The sequence below is a fragment of the Callithrix jacchus genome, chromosome 10 (assembly GCF_049354715.1).
Source record: "Callithrix jacchus isolate 240 chromosome 10, calJac240_pri, whole genome shotgun sequence".
NCBI lineage: Eukaryota > Metazoa > Chordata > Mammalia > Primates > Cebidae > Callithrix > Callithrix jacchus.
The window spans coordinates 66,617,382-66,632,183 of record NC_133511.1 but is presented as its reverse complement, the minus strand read 5'-3'; the positions used below and the strand labels follow the sequence as shown (position 1 = coordinate 66,632,183).

Sequence of the window (14,802 nt, the reverse complement as noted above, 5' to 3'; positions counted from 1 at the left end):
GCCTCAGCAGCCCAGTCCCGCCCCACGCCAAGGCTGCTGAGGCGACGGTCAGGGGCCAGAGGAAGACCCCTGACTCCTTCCTTGCACGCGTCCTGCTTCCGTGTTTCGACGCCTCGCCTTGCTCTCCTCAGCTCCTCGGAATGCGTGGGGGCTTCTTACTACCTCAGTGTCCGTCGCCCTCCACTAAATCGCGACTCTGGGAAGGTATTTCCACTATGCCCATCACACTAGGGGAAACTGAGGCGGGGGCTGGGTGAGCGATGAATTCACAGGTCTAAGGTCTTGACCATCCCCAAATAGTAACACTATGGTGACGGCATCCCCAAAATATCCGCCCCTCTGGACCATGGAGTGGGAATACACAAACACCACTGGATCCCCACGGGGACCTCCAAGAGAGTCAATTATGAGTATGGGAATAGCTGTGCAGGCAAAGAGCGTCAAGAGGGTAGCAGGGAGGAAAACCCTCACAGAGAGTGTGACATCTGAGCCATCTGAAGGATGAGTAGGACTTTGTCAGGATCTAGGACTTACAGAACCTGAAACTCTGGGGTCCTGAAGTCACTGCTTTACACAATATACCTAGAGTCACTTAAGCAAACAAAAATATTGTTATCATTATAACCTATTGGGCTGCTTACTCTATTCCCCCCACCCCATGCATTTCCCAGGCAATGTTCATTCATTCAACAAATATTTATTAGAACCCATGTTACCGTGCTGAGTACACAGAGAAATAGCAAATGCAATCCTGACTCAAAGGAGGAGACAGATATGTAAACAAGCAATCACGGTAAAGTACTGTCAGGGTAACTGAGGGTTGTGCAATGTGCTATGGCAACAATGAAGAAGGGACCCCCATGTAGGGGGTGAAGAGGGCTTCGCAGAGGAGGCGATGTGTGCTGGTTCAAAAGGATGAAAATAATTAGAAGTCGACAGGCAAGGAAGGGATAGGCTTTCCTGGCAGAAGGTACCTGTGCATGACAAGGTTTGGAGGTGGTGGAAAACAGTTTGAGTTCCAGAAATGATGAAAAGTTCCTTGTGTTTGAAACTATCAGATTGTGAAGGGTCTTTGCATGTCATACTAAGAAATTTAGGTGCTCATCCTATATGAAAATCCAGTGAAAGTTTTTAAGGTGACAATAATTGTAATAACAATGGCAGCAGTAAACAGTAGTGAATACTTACCGAGTGTTTCCTGTGCGGCAGGCACCATCCAGAGTATTTTTACGTGTATTAACTCATTTACTCTCTGTCCAGAGTATTTTGCATGCATTAACTCATTTAATTCTCATGCTGACCCTATAGCCTAGGTAGTATTAGTATTCGTGTAGTATTATTGGCCCTACTTTGCTGATGAGAAGACTGAGTTGTAGGGACAATCAATAACCTATTCAATGTTTAATCACTTGTGGATTACATTTGAGGTGTGCTGGTAAACCAGCTCTCCAGGAAAACATAAAAGTTCTGATTTGTGGCATTTGCCAATTTCTGTGGTGTCAATCCTCCCGCAGTGGCTGATTTCAATATGCGAAGGTGTCATCACTGACTGTGGCTAGATAAAGATGCTAACAGCTCTTGTGAGCTGGGGTGAGCTAGCTCCAGCACACCACTGTGTAGACGTGGAGATGTACCACACAGATCCCCCTTCAAGGAAGGTCTTGTTGCACAGCTGCAGGGAATGTGATCAGAAGAGTCTTTAGTGGTCAGCTGCTTTAGGGTCTGTCTTACAGCAGAGAGCAGTCTCACCTAGGGAAATTTCCTTCCTGGGGCAGCCCTAATCCAGCAACGGAGCAAGGTAAAGGATTCAAGGCCTAGCAATTTTGGCCCATCACAAGACAATTCTTACAAGCAATACTAGCTCCAGTGTGCCTGCTACCTTGATCAAAGCTTCATCAAGCCTCTTTGACTTCTTCCTCTACCTTTTCCTGCTTCCTTTCCCTTTCGTAGATGCTGATCCCTAATAAACATCTTGCACCTGAAACTCTATCTGAGTCTCTGTTTCTAGGGAACCCAATCTGTAACAAAAATTCAATCAACATACATAGTAAGCAGTAGAGAAAAGGGACTTGAACCCAGGTCATGTGGATCCTGATTCCATATTCTTAATCACTACCAGAGGCAGATTTACCTAGAAGGTTTTTGAAGCTTAAGCTTCAAGGCTCCTAGCTTGCACATACCCTTTTCAACTGAGTAGCCTTCTTATAGAAGGTGTTCTCACCACCTTCTATAGGGACTGTGAAGAAGAAGATTAGGGACTGTGGTAGGCAGAATCCTGTCCTCCCTCCAAAGATGTGCATGTCTTGATTCCCAAACCCATGATTGTGTTACATTATATGGCACAAGAGACTTTACAGATGTGATTAAGTTAAGGATCTTGACACTGGAGGATTATGCTGGTTTATCTTGGTAGTCTCAATGCAATCATGAGGGTCCTTAAAAGTCATAGAAAGAGATAGGACAATGGAAGCAAAGTCAGAAAGATTCAAAGATATTTAACACTATATTGCTGACTTTAAAGATGGAAGAAGAGGCCACCAGTCTAGGATTGTGAACAGCTTCTAGAAGCTGGAAAGGCAATGAAACAAGGTCTCCTCTAGGGCCTCCAAAAGGAACAAAGATCTGCTGACACCTTGAGTTTAGTCCAGTGAAACCCATTTCAGACTTCTGAACCCCAGGACTATAAGAAAATATATGTATTGTTTTAAGCCACTGTGTTTGTGGTCACTCGTTTCAGCAACAGTAGGAAACTGATAGAGGAACCGAAAGTTATCTGTTTTGTATTAACTCTGTCTCTTTGGCCCCTGTGGGCAGTACTTCTCTTAACAAAATTATCTTAAAACTTTTGAGGGTTTATAAATTTTATTGGAGTACCTATATTTCTTCCCAAGATTTGCCCTTCTCTAACTTGGGCTGAGACTCAGGGTAGTGGTACAATAGTCTTAAAAGTCTTTTAATTTTTCTAGAGATAGGGTCTTGCTCTGTTGCTAGGCTGGAGTGCCGTGGCACGATCACAACTTACTATAGTCTTGAACTCCTGGGCTCAAGTGATCCTCCTGCCTCAGCCTCCTGAGTAGTTGGGACTACAGGCACATGTCACCATGCACAGCTCATTTTTGTATTTTTTTGTAGAGACATGGCTTCACCATATTGCCCAGGCTTGTGTCAAATTCCTGGTCTCAAGTAATCCCCCTACCTTGGCCTCCCAAAGTGCTGGGATTACAGTGTGAGCAACCATGTCCAGCCAGCCCTTAGACTCTTAGAAGCATTTTTTTTCATGATTGAAATATAAGGTACCCCCTTAAGATTCTTAGAGACCTTCTACAAAACCACAATATAACCACCAATATTAGGCAACTAACATTGATAAAATACCTCTAGTCCACATACCTTCTTCAAATTTCCTTGATTATTCCAATTAAACGTGTTGTCAGTCTAGGATCCTATCCAGGACTATTGGTGTGCTTAGTTGTCATATCTCTTTAGTGTTCTTCCATCTGGTACTGTTCTTCAATCTTTCCTTACTCTCTATCTTGACATTTGAAGATAACAGGCCAGTTATTTTTTTGGACTGTCTCTCGATTTGAGTTTGTCTGATGTTTCTTTGTGAGTAGGTGCAACTTTGGCAGAAACACAAAAGGAATAATTATTTGTTCTTCTCAGTGCATCATGTCAGGCACAGTATGTTGCTTTGTCCCATTGCTGGTGGTGTTAACTTTAGTACTTGGTATAACTGATGTATGCCTGGTTCCTCCAGCATAAAGTTAATGAAAAAGTATTTTCTACTTATTAATTAGTAGGTTATTACTACTTATTGATATTCTGTGGTAATATAGAGCTTTCTCTTCTGAGCCAGTTATTAATTAATTCATTTATTTATATCAATATATATGAATTCATACATTTTATTGAATAAATTATAATTAACTATTTATTTTGATGCTTAAATTGTCCTGGAGTTGTCCTGGCCAATACAAGTTGACTAACTCCTTCAGTATAGCTCTTGTGTCCTTTTGATATGTCTCCTTCATTCCCCTCATTCTATGCTTCGTTATTTATAGGCTATTCCAGGTAATCTTATACTTTCTTTCCCAGCTCCAGTCTTAGAATCAGGCATTTCTCCAAGGAGTGCTGGTTCCTTTTAATGGAAATGAGTATTTAGAAACCAAGATTTGGGTGCTGGTGTGCTTACTGTGACTGGGGGATGCTGCTTCTCCCTGGTTGTTTCAGCAGCTTGAGCTAGGAAATTTGTATATAGTTTTTAAACATGTATTCCTAAGTATAGTGTTCTTTATACAATTGAAGCATAATTCATATACTATAAAATTTACCTTTAGTGTACAATTAGTTGGTTTTTAGTATTAATGTTATCACAAGATTGTGAAATCATCACAAATATCTGATTTGGGAGTATTTTCTCTACCTCAAAAAGAAACCCTGTACCCCTCAGGAGGCTGAGGCAAGAGAATCACCTGAACCTGGGAGGTGGAGCTTTCGGTGAACCAAGATCACGCCACTGTACTCCAGCCTGGGTGATAGAGTGAGACTCAATCTCAAAAAAAAAAAAAGAAAAGAAAACCCTGTACCCATTAGCAGTCACTCCTTCAATGGCAACCACTAATCTACTTTCCATCTATGTGGATTTTTTTTAATTCTTGGCATTTCATATAAATGGCTTTGTGTGGTTTCTTAATGCTATTGTAAATGAAACATTTTCCTAATTTTATTTTCAGATTGTTCATTGCAAGTGTATGAAAGTACAATTGATTTTTGTATATGGAGCTTAAATTTTGTAACCCTTTAGTCTTGTTTAATGGGTGTATAGTGTTTTTTGTGGATTCTTTATGATTTTACATATAGACAATCATAACATCAGAAAATAGATTACTTCTTCCATTCCAATCTGGATGCTTTTTATTTACTTATTTATTTAGCCAAAATGACTTGGCTAGAATCTCTAGTATAATGTTGAATAGAAGTGGCAAGAGAAGGTATCCTGGTCTTATTTCAGATCTTAGGGGCAAAGCTTTTGGTCTTCTGCCATTAAGTGTGATGTTAGCTGAACATTTTTTGTTAACACCCTAATCAGGTTGAGGAGGTTCCCTTCTGTTCTTAGTTTGTTGAATGTTTTTAATTTGTAGAATACATTTTCTACATTTGCTTAGATGATCTTGTGGTGTTCACTCATATTTTCTTAACATGGTGTGTTATACTGATTGATTTTTAATGTTGAACCAACCTTGCATTCCAGGGATAAATCTCACTTGCCATTAAATATAGTCTTGTTCATATGTTGTTGGATTTGATTTGTTAATATTTTGCTGAGGATTTTTATGTCTATATTCATAAGAGGTGTTGGTCAGTGGTTTTCTCTTTATCTGATATCTTTGCCTCTTTTCGTGTCGTAATTATGGTCTCATAAAATGAGTGGGGAAGTGTTCCCTCCTTTTCTATATTTTTGGGTGAGTTTGTAAAGGATTGGAGTTAATTTTTTGTTAAATATTTGGAAGAATACACCATGAAAATCATTTAAGCCTGGGTTTTTTTTTTTTTTGTGGGAAGTTTTTTTAAAATTGCTGAGTCAGTATCTTCAGAAATTCTTTTAGGGCAAGTCTGCTGGCAGTGAATTCTCTTAATTTTCTTTCATCTGAGAATGTAGCTATTTTACTTTTATCTGAAATATATTTTCACTGAATGTAAAATTCTGAATTGACTTTTTCTTTTTTTCTTTTCTCCTTCCTTCCTTCCTTCCTTCTTTCCTTCTCTCTCTCTCTCTCTCTCTCTCTCTCTCTCTCTTTTCTTTCTACAAGGTCTCACTCTGTTGCTCAGGCTAGAGTCCCAATGGTGCAATCATGGTTCACTGCAGCCTTGATCTCTGGGCTCTGGCAAAGCCTCCTGAGTAGCTAGACCCTTAGGCACATGCCACCACACCCAACTAATTTTCTGTTTTTTTAGACACAGGGTCTTACTATGTTGCCCAGGCTGGTCTTGAACTCCTGGGTTCAAGCAATCCTCCCACCTTGGCCTCCTAAAATGTTGGGATTACAGGCATGAGCCACCGTATGTTGCCATGCTCATTAAAAAAAAAATCTTTTTCTCTTATTTGGATTAGATAATTTCTATGGGTCTATTTTCAAGTTCAGTGACTCTTTCCTATGTCATCTGTATTCTGTATTAAGTCCATTAATGAATTTTTTATTTTGGTTATTATACTTTCAGCTCTAACATTTCCATTTGGTTTCTCTTTATGTCTTCTATTTGTTTGTTGATACTTTCCATTCATTTCAAGAGTGTTCACCTTTACTTCTTGAAGCATTTTATAATGCCTAGTTTAAAGTCTTTAACAATTTCAACATTTATGTTCTCTTTTCATTGGCATCTGTTGACTGTTTTTTCTCCTGCAGATTGAGATTTTCCTGTTTCTTTGTATGCTGAGTAATTTTGGATTAAATACTAAACATTTTGAATATTATACATGTCTAGATCTTGTTTAAATTGTATGGAGAACATTCATACTTTCATTTTAGCTTGCAAATGACCCAGCTGGATTAAAGCCACAAATCATGACCTGTCTTTGTGGCTGTGGTTCCAATGTCAGTTCAATTTTCAAAGCCTTTGCAATGCTATTCAGACCTCTTCCAGTTGTTCATAATCAGTGGACAGTTTTGGATCTGGATAGTGGTTTATCCCTTTATCCCATATCGCAGTACGCAAGCCTATGGTATACTATTTAGCATCAGATCCATGCATGCACTGCTCAGGGGTGAACCTAGGAATTATGGCATTGCTCTCCTGAGCTTGTCTCTATGATGTTTGATACGTTCCAGTCTCCTGAGGCTCCCCTTTTAGGTCCTTTCACCGAAAACCTGAGGTTTCACCTACCCCATTCTGCTATGTACTTATCATGACTGCATGTATCCAGGGCCAAGTAGCAGGAAGATGGAGTCCTCAAATGCCTGCCCTGTGCATTCTGTCCAGGTTTTACAATTGCAAGGGTAGAATGTATCTGTTTCATCTTCCCCAAAATCAGAACCTCCTAACTATAATATTTTGTTTTACTTCTGGATCAGAGAGGAATTTTTGAAGTCACTTTAAGTAATAGCAGTGTTCCAAGTTTAACTAAAACAAACTAAAATTTAATGAAATTATGCTACAAGTGTAAATAATTACATGATGATATTATAATAGGTATTTCCAAGCACTGGTAAGTTTGTGAGGGCTCAACTTACATTCCTGCTTGAAACAACTTGCTAAATAGCAAGTTTTTGTTTAAACCTGTATTATTAGACCATCCCTATTTCTGAATGTCAAAATAGTGAAAAATGTATATTAGCTTTGAGGAAATGTTACTATAATAAGACTTTTGACTATTAAAATGGAAAGAAAATTGACAGATAATAAAAGGATTGAAGAAAAGATACAGATTTTCAAATAATTACCAAGTCAGAAAAAGAGAAAGGCTTTTCTGGAAATAATAACCACCCTCGGCTTCAGCTTGTGCCATTCTCCTCTGCTCGCTCCACTCCAGCCATGCTGGCTTTTGGTCTTTTCATTTCTTCCTGTTGCCAAGCTCTTTCCTGATTCATGTGGAATTTCTGACAGACTAAATCCTACTCATCCTTTGAGTCATTTCCTCAAGAACATTTTATTTGTCTGCAGACTAGGTTCGAGTCCTCATATTATTCAAAACACACTCTATATTTTCCCTTGGTAGCATTTCTAACAATTATAATTTGTTATTTGGGCCAGGCACAGTGGCTCACGCCTGTAAACCCAGCACTTTGGGAAGGTGAGGCAGGAGGATCGCTTGAGGCCAGAAATTTCAGACCAGCCTGGGCAGCAGTGAGACCCTGTCTCCAGAACAGAAAAATTAAAAATTATCTGGTTGTGGTGATGTATGTCTGTAGTCCCAGCTAGGAGGCTGAGGTGGAAGGATCTCTTGAGCCCAGGAGGTTGAGGCTACAGTGAGCCACTGCACTCTAGCCTGGGTGACAGAGTGAGAGCTTGTCTCAGAATAATAATGATAATAATAATAACAACTATTATTATTACTTCTTATTTGAATAATTAATGGCTATCTTCTACACTAGATTATATACTTCATGTAGGTGAGACGGTTCCTAGCTGAGTGCCTGGCAATTGCAGGTACTTGTTTAAAAGTATAGAATAGGCTGGGCATGGAGGCTCATGCCTGTAATCCTAGCACTTTGGGAGGCCCAGGGGTTCAAGACAAGCTTGGGCAACATAGGGAGACAAAATTTTTAAAAATTAGCTGGCTGTAGTGGTGCATGCCTGTGGTCAGAGCTACTTGGGAGGCTGAGGCAAGAGGATCTCTTGGGCTTTGGGAGGTCAGGAAATCAAGGCTACAGTGAGCCATAATTGTGCCACTGCACTATAGCCTGCACAAGATAGTGAGACTCTGTCTCAAGAAAATAAAAATGAAAGTAAGAGAATAGATAAATGAAGTAGAAAGTCATTTAAAACAATCCTGTTAATCTCTTTATCAAGTGTCTCTAGTGCCAGTCCTCTGCCAAATCTTTTGAATTGCCTGTCCTCACAATAAGCCTATGAAGTATGTATTGTCCTGTATTTTACAGTTGAGAAAATCAGTTTATGGAAATGAAGTGACTCAGCTACAAGATGGTAAAGCCTGAAATTGAACCCAGGGCCCCCAGCTCTCAGTCTCTTTCCATTGCATCATTACTTCACATTGCTCATTATCAGTTCCTGGGTCAGCCTCCCTTCTACTTCCAAGGAGTAGTTCCAGGGGACTCACATCAACTCAGTTTCTCCAGATGAAAGGATGAAACCAATAGATCAGTGTTTCTCGGTGTGGTCCATGGTCTATCTGCATCAGAATTATTCAGGCAAATGTGGATGTTCTTATGAAAAATTCAGATTCCAAGGTTCACTCAGATTTATTGAATTGGACTGTAAGAGGGTAGAGGACAGGCAAAGTCCAAAAGTCCAGGAATGTGCATTTTTAATAGGCTCTTGCAGTGATTCTTACACATGTCCGGGTTGAGTACACTTCATTAGGTGATCCTTTCTGCTTTGACAGTCTCTGCTTCTAAGATATTAAGTTTGGGGGGCATGTCTTTGCATCTCTATCTTTTTTTTTTTTTTTTTTTTTTTTTTTTTTTTTTTTTTTTAGTTTGAGACAGAGAGTAAGACTCTGTCACCCAGGTTGGAATACAGTGGCACGATCTCGGCTCATTGTCATATCCACCTCCAGGATTCAAGCAATTCTTCTGCCTGGGCCTCCCAAGTAGCTGGGACTACAGGTGCACGCCCAGCTAAATTTTTTGTATTTTACTAGAAACTGGGTTTCACTGTGTTGCCCAGGCTGGTCTTGAACTCCTCAACTCAACCGCCCACCTTGGCCTCCCAAAGTGCTGGGATTACAGGTGTGAGCTACCATGCCCAGCCCTATCATCTTATATCATCTTTTATGAGCCTGGAACTCAATATATTTTTAGTGAACAAATACATTTGGATTTGAAAGACCCAGATTCAAGTCCCTGCTTTGGTAGGTACCAGCTGTGATTCCTTGGAAAAATTACTTAGCATTCTAGAAATATCATTTTTAAGATGGAAATAATAACAATTTCTATCCTGGTTCCCAACAGCTGATGTGGAAAATAAATTAAATCATGTTTGTGAAAGCTGTTATGGTGATTCCAAGTTGAAGAACCACTACAAGCATAAAGTGGGCACCAGCAGGGGTTACTAAGTCCTTCAGACTGACAGGTGGCTCAGATACAGCTCTCTCCAGTGGACTGAATGGGGAGCTTATTAAAACACAAAAGAAAACCACCACCGCCTTTGAAAAATCGCATTTCCATTCAAAGTAAGTAGGGTCATTCCATGGAAATGACAGGATTTTTAAAGAGAGACGCTGAAGTATTGCCACAGTGCCTCCTAGTGGAACTTTTAAGCCAACAAATCCACTGTCCTAGTCCCGCATTTGCTGTTGGATCAATTTATTAATTCAATGTATCTGTTCTTCACATAGACTAGGAAATTTGTGTGCAGCTTCTCTTTGTCCTCAGAGCCTAGCATTCATTCATCGATTTAACTGTTACTGAGCATCCTGGGTGCCAGTTGCTGTGCTTGGCCCCAGAGGGATACAGAAGAGGAGTCAGATGGGATCTTCACCCTCAGACCCAGGTGGGGACAAGGCAAATAGCCGAAACAGAGAAGCAAACAGCCCATAACAAGAGTGACACAAAAAAGGAAGTACATGGAACTATGGAAGCCACTTTCTTTAGCAAAATCTCGATGATCTGTTTTGAGAATAAGCATGGCACATTGAGGGATAAACAGCAAAAATGAGGCATGAAGTGTAAACAGGAGCCAGATGGCGAAGAGCCTATAAATAAATTTGGATATTATTCTAAGGTCAACAGGAAACAATGGAATAGTTTTAAGCAGAGGAATTATTCAATTTTTCTTTTTTAGGATCATGCTGGCTTCAGTAGGTAGATCCGATGGAAGGAAGCAAGAGAGGAAGGGGCTGCATAGTCCAGGTAAGAAGTATTGAATATTAGCTTGGAAGGGGCATACAGGGAGTTTAAAATATATTGGTAAAATTGCATTTCTTTCTCTGGGTGGTAGGTGCAAAAGCATCCTGTTCTTTATACCTTACATTTATACTACACAAATTATTTAGTATGTGTGAAATAGTTTATTTAGAAACATATAGAACTCACAGGGGAAAACCTATTTGTGATATGTATGTATGTCACATAAAGATAAAAATTTGAAAGGGAAGGATGGCCTCCCACTTTGTGATGAGGGTGGCTTCTGAGGAGGCGTGGTATATTGTAAAAATAGCCATGGTCCTTATTCCTCTCCATATCCACACCCTTTGCTGTATGACTCTGTATCTTCTGCTTGAATCTGGGAAGTTCTTATTATTTTCTTTCACCGATAAATTGGAACAGAAGTAACAGTGCACCAATTCTGAGCCTAAGTGTCCAGAGGCCTGGCATGCTTTGGCTCTCTCTTCTGGGGCTCCGCCCAGCCACCCAGCGAACAGCTAGCCTGCTGGGATATGAGAGATCATGTGTGGCAGTGCTCAGCCAACCAGCCGCAGCCATCTGAAATTAACCAGCACCCAGTCAGCTTGGCAGCTGACCACTAACAGATAAGTGGACTCATTCAAAACCAGAAGAAATACCGGCTGACCTTGGTCAAAACTGCTGACCCACACAACAGTGAGATATAGAAACAGCTGCTGTTTTAAGCCACTAAATGTTGGGGTAGTTCGTTTTGCAGCAAAAGTTGACTGATACAGAAATTGGTGTCTGAAAGTGGGATGTTAGGCCTTTAAAATAAAATCCTGAAATTCGTGACATTGGCTTTGAGATTGGGAATGGTTGGAGACTGGGAAGATGGCAAGCAAACAGAGTGAAGTCCAGGAAAATGATACGGAAATTATTACTAGAGGCTGGAAAAACAGTATTCTATGTTTCATAGTGGCACTTTATAAAGACCTCTGCAAGAATTAAAGTAATGTCTAGTCGACCTGTAGACAAAAAAACTTCTTGGAAATGAGTGAGATCCCACAGAAGCCCAATTCAAAAATACCAGTAATAAAATCTAGAGAGATGTCATAAAAGAATTGTGTCATTTGGAGTATGAAATAGGCTATTATCAGATACAGAGAAAGCCCACAAAAGTTTTAAATGAGTTGTGTGTGTGAAGGTACCACCAGCCTGGATTAAAAGGGACTGAAATTATTCAAATTGCTACTCAGCTGCCAACATGGACCACACATCTTCAGAAGTAGCCAAAGAAGGTGACAGAAAAGGAAGTATGTTCCAGAGGGTATAGTCAAGAGCCACAGAGATCAGTGGAGCAGGAACCCCCTCCCAGGGAGTAAATTCTAGACCTGATTAAGAAATACGCCCTCTCCTGGGATATTTAGACTTGTAAACATTTGCCCAGCTGGAGTTGAGAATTGCTGTGTTTAAGGATGACTATGTGTCTCTTGTTCTTCCCTTTTTTACTTTGTTTTGTTTTTGTTATTTGAAACAGAGTCTTGCCCTGTCACCCAGGCTGGAGTGCAGTGGTACCATCTCAGCTTACTGCAACCTCCCTTTCCCAGGCTCAAGTGATTCTCCTGCCTCAGCCACCTGAATAGCTAGGACTACAGGCGTGCTGCCCCAGGCCTGGCTAATTTTTGTATTTTTAGTAGGTTGGTCTCAAACTCCTGGCCTCAAGTGATCTGCCTGCCTCGGCCTCCCAAAATGCTGGGATTGCAGGTGTGAACAACCATGCCTGGCTGTTCTTCCCTTTTTTAAATGGAAGTGTCTATTGAGGTTATCCTGCCTTTCTCTCAATGTACAGTCGGTGTGTGGGAGGCAAATAAGTTGTCTTTAATTCATAGGTGTCAGGATTAGGAAGAACAGTCTCCACCATGTCATATACAAATCTGATGTGGATCACAAGATCCTAGTCTTCAAGCCTGATGACATAATTGCAGGAGGTGTTTGGGTATCTTGGAATGGTGGTAAGCATATTTTTCCTGTGGGAGGAATGTGAATAATTAAGGTCAGAGAGTAAACTGCGGTAGATTACAAAATTGGCCACAATCTTTCCATCCTCCCTGACTTCATACTCTGAGTTGTGACTTTGCAGCATCCCCCATCAAGAGATGGAGACTATTTCTCCTCCCCTTAAACCTGAACTGACCTCCTGACATTTTTGGCCAACAGAATGCAGCAGAGAGATGGTAAAAATTCTCCGTCTAAGCCTCAACATGCATTGCATGTCTCAGCTCTTTCTTTTGAAGTCCTGTCCCACTACATATGAAATGACCTGAGCTAGCCTTCTGGAGGACAAGAGATCACATGGAATAGAGATGAGCCATCCCAGCAGAAGTTATTCTACGTTATCCAGGAACCAGCCAATTGAGCAGCTGGCCTCAGACTCATGAATAAACTCAGCCAAGACCAGGTGAACAACTCACCTAAGCTTAGCACAAATTGTTGACTTGCAGAATTGTGAGCTATATAAATACTTGCTATTTTAAACCACAAAGTCTTTGGGGATAGTTTGTTATTTGGCAAAAGCTAACAAATTAAAATAAATTGAACAAATGTAGGAGTCAAAGCATGAAATTGGATGGAGAAGGGCTTAAAAGAAAAGGGAAATATGTGAGACAAATGAGAAAGAGTGCTGACCTTTGTTGTTCTAGATGGTAGGTACATGTGTTTCTTGTATCCTTCCCTCTAATTTTCTTTATTTAAAGTTTTTATCACTAAAGAAATTAGGTTAAATTATAACTTTAAAGTGAAAAGAATAATGTTGGAGTTCCAAAAGGCTACGGCTCTGTCTCCTGTCCACACTCTCATTAGGTGATTATACTCATTTCCACAACTTTAAATACTTTGGTATGTTGATAACTTCCAAATTTATATGTTTAGCTCAGACCTCTCTTCTGAGCTCCAGACTCATATTTCCAGTTGCCTGCTTGACATTTACACTTGGATGTCTCTCAGGTGTCTCAAATATGACTTATTTAAAATCGATCATTTAATCTTTCCCTCCGTTGTGGCCAGTTCCCAGGATAGCCCACAGTGATCCCTGCCTTGGGTGCTCACATTGTATGTCCCTTTCACACTGCAGCAGGATTGATATGTGTTACCATAAAATTGTGCAGAAGTGACAGTGTGTGACTTCCAAGGCTAGGTCGTAAAAGACACTGTGGCCTTACTCTTTTTTCGGATCACTTGCTCTGGAGGACACCAGCTGCCCTGTCACTGAGACACTCAAGCAGCCCCACAGAGAGGTCCATGTGGTAAGGAACTGAGGCCTCAGCCATGTGAGCGGGCCATCTGCCCACTCCAGCTTTCCTTATTTAGCTCAGGTTAGCTGAAGCCTGGCTGGAAGCCATTCAGCAAGTCACAAGCACGACTGCCTCCCAGGCTTCACTCAGATAGTCCCTCTGCCTGGAGTTGAATTTCTATATATGCCATGTACCCCTCCCCACCCCTTTGCTTACCACAGCCTACTTGCCTTTAAAAATCCAGTTCAAATTCCACCTTTTTTTTTTTTTTATTTGCTGAGGACTCATGATATTGCTTGGCTTGGTGCTGGGTGCTGGGAGCTGGGGATACTGCACTGAGTCAGCCGATTCCAGCCCTCAGGGAGCCCTCAATCCACTGAGTGAGTCCAATCATTCAGTCTGGTCTGGGAAGTGCTGCAACACAGGTGCAAAGGGAGAAGCAGAGGCGGGGCCCTGCCAGCTTGGTTAGGGCCACAGGCAGGAAAGGCTTTTCTGGAAGGGGTGGTGTTTGAGTTGAGAGTAAAAGGGGGATGAGTAGCTGGCTGAAGCCCCTCTGCTCCATCTGTTGTGCTGCTTCTCATGTCAGATAGAAATCACAGCTTTCTCTACTCTGCACTGATACCAGCATTCCATGGGTATTAATTTCCAGACCTGGTTTTTTTTTTTTTTCTTTTTTTTTTTTTCAATTTTTTATTGGATTTTAGGTTTTGGGGTACATGAGCAGAGCATGTAAGACAGTTGCGTAGGAACACACATGGCAGTGTGCTTTTCTTTCCTTCTCCCCTTCACCCACATTTGGCATTTCTCCCCAGGCTATCCCTCCCCACCTCCCCCTCCTACTGGCCCTCCCCTTTCCCCCCCAATAGACCCCAGTGTTTAGTACTCCCCTTTCTGTGTCCATGTGTTCTCATTTTTCATCACCCGCCTATGAGTGAGAATATGCGGTGTTTCATTTTCTGTTCTTGTGTCAGTTTGCTGAGGATGATATTCTCCAGATTCATCCATGT

The 14,802-nt window shown here is 41.1% G+C and overlaps 1 long non-coding RNA gene across 1 annotated transcript; it reads left to right on the top strand.

Moving 5' to 3' along the window:
- Positions 1–8: 8 nt before the first annotated feature.
- LOC118145791 (uncharacterized) lies at positions 9–12,859 on the top strand. Its single transcript, XR_004731246.3, has 3 exons — positions 9–204; positions 10,462–10,529; positions 12,723–12,859. It is a non-coding gene; the product is annotated as an uncharacterized LOC118145791 (long non-coding RNA).
- Positions 12,860–14,802: the final 1,943 nt, after the last annotated feature.